The sequence below is a fragment of the Triticum aestivum genome, chromosome 5B, assembly GCF_018294505.1.
Source record: "Triticum aestivum cultivar Chinese Spring chromosome 5B, IWGSC CS RefSeq v2.1, whole genome shotgun sequence".
Lineage (NCBI taxonomy): Eukaryota > Viridiplantae > Streptophyta > Magnoliopsida > Poales > Poaceae > Triticum > Triticum aestivum.
In genome coordinates, this window is record NC_057807.1 from 36601355 (window position 1) to 36607357 (window position 6003).

The 6003-nt window shown below is 43.3% G+C and overlaps 1 long non-coding RNA gene across 1 annotated transcript; it reads left to right on the top strand.

The window, feature by feature from the left end:
- The first annotated feature begins 2435 nt into the window (after positions 1-2435).
- On the top strand, positions 2436-5279 carry LOC123115546 (uncharacterized). The gene is made up of 3 exons (XR_006456659.1): positions 2436-2773; positions 3482-4252; positions 4361-5279. It is a non-coding gene; the product is annotated as an uncharacterized lncRNA (long non-coding RNA).
- Positions 5280-6003: the final 724 nt, after the last annotated feature.

Sequence of the window (6003 nt, forward strand, 5' to 3'; positions counted from 1 at the left end):
CGGCGTGCTGGGCGTTGGAGTGCGGCAAGGTAGCCGCCGAACGGTGGGCGGCTGGGCTGGATGTGGATGGGTTTGAGGCCCTATTTATCTAGCGTTTTCTAGTTAATTGGAGGGAAAAGTAAGCGCCAACGTAATTGAAGGAAAAAATAAGCGCCATGGTCGAGAACTGCAGGAAAATTTTGATATGATTTTTTTATCAAGGAGTACCGGAGGGAATTGTTTTGGAAGAACCGGGACATTGTTACATATATTAATTTGTTTGGCAAGGAATTTTTTCAAAAAGTGTTTTTGGCATGGAAAAATAGAGTATATTTTATTTATTATTGATTGAAAGGGAAATTAGATATATCTAAATAGTAATGGCTGTATAAAATTGATTTACGTAAGATGTGCTAAATAACCTACAACATGGTTTCTCTCAGCCAACTAGTTGATATAAAAAATATCGAGCTTGAAGCTGCGACGGGCGTTGGACGATGAACGCGATGGTGTTGTTATGAACAACAACGACGATGATATGCGTCAGTTGTGACCGACCGCCGACGGTGTTGTAACGACATATCTGAGAGGTTGGCACATCAATCTAGTCTCCTCCTTTGTTCCACCTCAATGCTGATAGAGCATAAGCGTAGGGTATCCCAACTACTCCCATGGTTAAAAAACAATTATACTTTCAATCGTACCAGAAAAAAAGGAAACTTGCGACCACAATGGTTGGTTAAAGAAAAACATTGTAACTCGACCTACCTTGAAAATGATGGTTGGTTAAAAAACCGAGCGTACTTGTAGTCGTACCGGAAAAGGAAACCTACGACCTCGAATGGTTCTTTAAAGAAGAAACATGGTAGTTCAATCGACCGATCTCGCTCCTGATCGGTCGTCTAGACCAAAATTGCATCATCCCACATGACGAAGCCCGGGAGCATGCGGTGACCAGCGAGGCCGATGACTTTTCATCTGTACTGAGAGCGCATGGGATGGTACTACAAAAGTGGCGACGACGACATGCGTCAGTTACGACCTGCCGCCGGCGGTGTTGTAACGACATATCCAAGAGGCTGGCACATCAATCTAGTCTCCTCCTTCCTTCAACCTCCACGGCGATGGAGAATAAGGGAGGGGATACCAGCTGCACGCATGGTTTAAAAAACCGAGTGTACTTGCAATCGTACCAGAAAAGGAGACCTGACCTTGATGGTCATCCGACCGATCTCGCTCCTGGTCAGTCGTCTCGACCAAGATTGTGTCATCCCACACGACGAAGCCCGGGAGCATGTTGTGACGAGCGAGGGCGACGACTTTTGATCGGTGTTGAGAGCACATGGAGTGATACTACAAAAGTGGCGACGACAATATGCGTCAGGTGCGACCAATCGCTGACGGTGTTGTAACGACATATCCAAGAGGCTGGCAGATCAATCTAGTCCCCTCCTTTCTTCCACCTCCACGACGATATAGAATAAGGGAGGGGATACCAGCTGCACGCACGGTTTAAAAACCGAGCATATTTGCAGTCGTACCAGAAAAGGGAACCTGTGACCTCGATGGTTCTTTAAAGAAAAAATGATGTAGTTCAACCGACCAATCTCTGATCGGTCGTCTCGACCAAAATCGAGTCATCTCACACGACGAAGCTCGGGAGCATGCTGTGACCAGTGAAGCCGACGACTTTTTTCTTTAAACCAGTCAAACGAGTCCATGAATGGGAAGATACTCCCTCCGTCCTTGAAAGAGTGTACTTCCAACTTTGTTGGAGGGTCAACTATCTCAAAGTTTGACCGAGTTTATGCAAAAATATGTCAATGCTTGTGAAACCAAATAGGTATATGACGAAAATATATTTTATCATGAATGTAATGCTACTAAATTGATGGCATAAATGTTGGTCTATTATTGTATAATTACGGTCAAACATAAAAAAAGTTTGACTTTCCAACAAAGTTGGAAGTACACTCTTTCAAGGACGGAGGGAGTACATAGCAGTCGCGAGTATGGGACATCGCAACCATCCCATCACTACATTGGACAATAGTTTTTCTTAAGGACCCGGACCGGCGGTTGGACTAGAAAAAACCAGAATTGATGACCTTGGTACTCGCCTTAGCTCCATGGACCGCCACGTAATCAAACAAAAAATAGAACGGTTGAACCAGGTGTTCTTACAAAAGCCATTGAACCGGTGTCTCCACAAAAACCGGTCGTTTTCAGTTACAATTTTTTTTGTTCTGTCTAGGACAACATCTAGATGTGACATAGTTATGTCACATCTAACCTCGTGTTCATTATATTTGTGGTCTTTTTTGTTGTCTCAGTTTTTTTTGTTTCTTTATTGTTGTGTTATTTATGGGAGTTTAGATGTGACATTCTTAGAAACATGCAGATGTGAATTAGGCAAACTGTTTTATTTTTCTTTTCATGTGAATAAGGTAGGGGTTTGTCCCGAATCGGTGGAAATCCATCCACTATCCCCTTCCGCCGCCGCCGCTTCCACATCGGGCGCAACCGCCCCTTCCGCCGCCGCCCTTCCCCGGTGCGGCAACGCCGCCCCGCGCCACCAGGAGCCCAGGACCGGCGGGCCGAGGCCTCCCGGTACGACCGCGTCAGCGCTGTTGCGTGCTGGTCCAGCAACCCTAGCCGTCCAGGGGACGCCATCACCGCCGCCTGGTCTCCAGCATCCAGCTTTTCCAGCCGTCCCTCCGGTTGCCTCCCTCCTCTCCACACTCCAGACAGGACGACCGATGGTCGCCTCCCTCCGCTCCTGACCAGGACGCTGGTAACATGAACTCTCTCTTCTTCTCTCTGTTTACCAATTCTACTATTGTATAGAAGCATCTTTATGTCATATGTCAACTTGTGAAGTTTGTGAACTTACTAGAATTAGAAAGATTAGGGAAAGAAACTAGAGATTATTAGTGTATATGATAAATGATGCTGCTGTTCACATTGTCTTGATTGTCCGTTTGGAGCTGCTGTTTGCCTGGGTGGTGGTGTTGACATTTCTTGATTATTTTTGTCAAATACTTCTCCATTATCTTCCTTCTTTTTCTCAGTCAAATAATTGAAATACTAATTGTGGAAGGTTCACATATAAAGTATGCTAGTTGCAGCAGGCTAGCACACAAGTACTAGTTCTGTATTAGTCATGAATGGCTTGCCTACAGGGCCTGTTGCCAGATTGAATTGCATAGAAAATTTGATTAGAACAAAGTATGCTAGTAGAAGCAGGCTAGCACACAAGTACCACACTGTATTCCCAAGCCGTAGAAAACATCATGCTAGAATGTGGCATATCATTTTTGATTTTGAGATAGCTAATAGACTTGCCGCCCGGTAGAAAGTGACACATCAAATTGACTAGAACAAAGTACATGCCAGATAAGAGGAGCAGTGTTGTACTGGCACGAATTGCATATTTGTATTTGATTTGACATGAACCAAAACCAGAAATCGAAAAGAATAACTTATATCATCAATGCATCAGCTGAAGAACATACCTAGTTTCAGAGTTGGGGATGAGGCCGATGCAGACCTACAGTGTGGATGAGTGACGAGGGATGCATGTACGTAGCGAGCCGGCGGCGGCAAAGCAGCGGCTGGAGCTGGGCGCGCGGCAGAATCTGTGGGGGGCCATCGTCGCAGCAGGCGGCGGCCGAGCGGACGTTTCGTTTGCTCTGCAATTAATTTCCAAGAAGAGTTGATGCGGTGTCGTCTTGCCTCCTGATTTAATCGCTGCAGGTTCCTTTTATTTAAGCGGAGATTGCTCGTGTACACATGAACAGGTGCGAGGGATGCTGAGAAAGTCTTTGTTGCTTTTCTGTTTTAGGTGATGTGACTTGCTATGGCAGGATAATTGATATTATTCAGTTGAACTAATTTTCGGTGGATTTATGTGAGTGTGAATGGGTTGATATTTCTGAAAACGGAATTAAAAAGGACAAGTATGGCTACACACTTGTTAACTTCTCACATTTGATGCACAAAGGAGAAAAGATTGATACCTAGAAGACGAACTGAACCCAGGTTGGTCAGTGGTGATGCAGAATAAACTACCTAGAGATAGATGTGACACTGGAAATGTTGAATGCACACGAGACATAGAAGCTGAGCCATTCCATGTTTCTCACCTCACGGATATGTTTAAAAAGAAAAGGAAAGATCAACATTGGGTAAGATTCGATATTGAGGGAACAATTATGGATGGTAATGATAATGCTTTGATTGATGAAGAACAGTGATGGTACATCATATAAAGGTATTTCTCTGTTCGAGCAACATTTTCATGATTATATATACACTGTAGTTTTAGCTAAAGTCAAGGCTAAGTTTGCAGGACATTAATAACCATTGTATGTTCTTGTAGATCGTTGGTTGAGCTTACACCCTTCAGAAAATTCGAAGTAATGAGGTCTTTCACTCAACATATAAACCCAATTTTTGTTTTTTCTTTATTGCTTTTCGGTTTCTCGTCCTATTTTTCATTGATGCTGCCATTGTGGATTATGATAACTGTTAGTACTTCATCCTTACTGTCCTGACATTAAGACATTGTACAATGGCCGGTGCTCAAAGAGTGAGAGTAGCGTGGCATCTTAAAATATTTTTGCCCCGCAATGGTGAGTGATTCCTACAAGTGCTTAAACTACTTCAATTAACGCAGAGCAAGGTTTACTATGGCTTTACTGAAGGTCAAGCACCTGCTAGCATCAGAAGCAAGACTTTGCTTCCGTCCCTCCTCTTATGCACCTATGCTCGGTGATCTTGAAAAAAAAACCGTTTTTTTGTTGAAGCGTCTGCCTAAGCACCTATATGCATTGAATTTAACTTGACTCTTTTTGATTTGTTATGAACTTTTTCTCAGGCGCTTCAGTGAATCTTCTTTTTCAGAAAATTCTGCAAGTGAAGATTACAAGGATTGTTCTAAACTGGTGGATTAAGCAATGTGTTCCTTTAGTGGGCTTTTATATGTTTGCATAGTTTTTGCTCTTCAAACATGAAGCTTGGAAAAAATCAGAAAATTGTTACTAAAGTTAAGTTTCATGTGTGACAGATTTTTATTGCAAATAGATACACTTTTGTCGAAGAAGTATTATGTCAGATTGTTTGAAATTAGGCGTTTTGATTTATGTGGGATGCTTGTTTGCCGTCAAAACCTGATTCGATATTTTCTTTGTTGTTGTGAACCAACCATTGCACGTGTTACTTCTGTTGCTTGCACTCGCAGCTAGGTGCTAGCTATTGTGCCTGTTGCTTACACTTGCAGCTTGTTGCTAGCCATCTTGCCGCTCAGATCGGCTGCCTAACTATTGATGATATGCATTTGAACTGATGATGCAATGGAGCCATGGGGACGCACTGCAGCAGAGATGCTCAAAGAAGAGCAGCAGAGGTTCAGGTGTTCGAGAAAAACAGTAGCAAAGTAGCCTTGCGGACGCACTATGGAAGAAATGATGGTAGAAGGGTAGCGCAGATCATCAAACAGCATGGCTGCCTTGTCTGGTGGAGGGCGTCATAGGAGGGAGTCTCACGCGGAGAACCAGACACCACGGCTTCCTGTCTGGTGAGGCGTGTGACATTCCCTTTCTTCTCTCTCTGCCCCTTGATCTCTCTCTCTCTCTAAACACGTGGCTTCCTTTGATCTTTTTTTTTCCGCAAGAAACTGTCAAGTCTATTCATCTTCAATCATGGCAGTACAACGGACATCAGAAATAATAAAAATTACATCTAGATTTATAGACCACCTAGTGACGACTACAAACATTGGAAGAGCGAGCCAAAGGCATTGCCGCCGTCATCGCCCCTCCCTCGCATTAAAATATGATATTCATGGCAACCATACGGACAATAGTTTGGTATTTACCAACCAAACTGTATTGTCTTTTATACCATATATTACCAAAGAATGAAAACACAATTTACCATAACAAGAACGTATTATCATGTTGACACATGGGCCCTATGTGTCAAGGTATTTGTGATCAATGCATGCAACTGATTTTAGTTTTT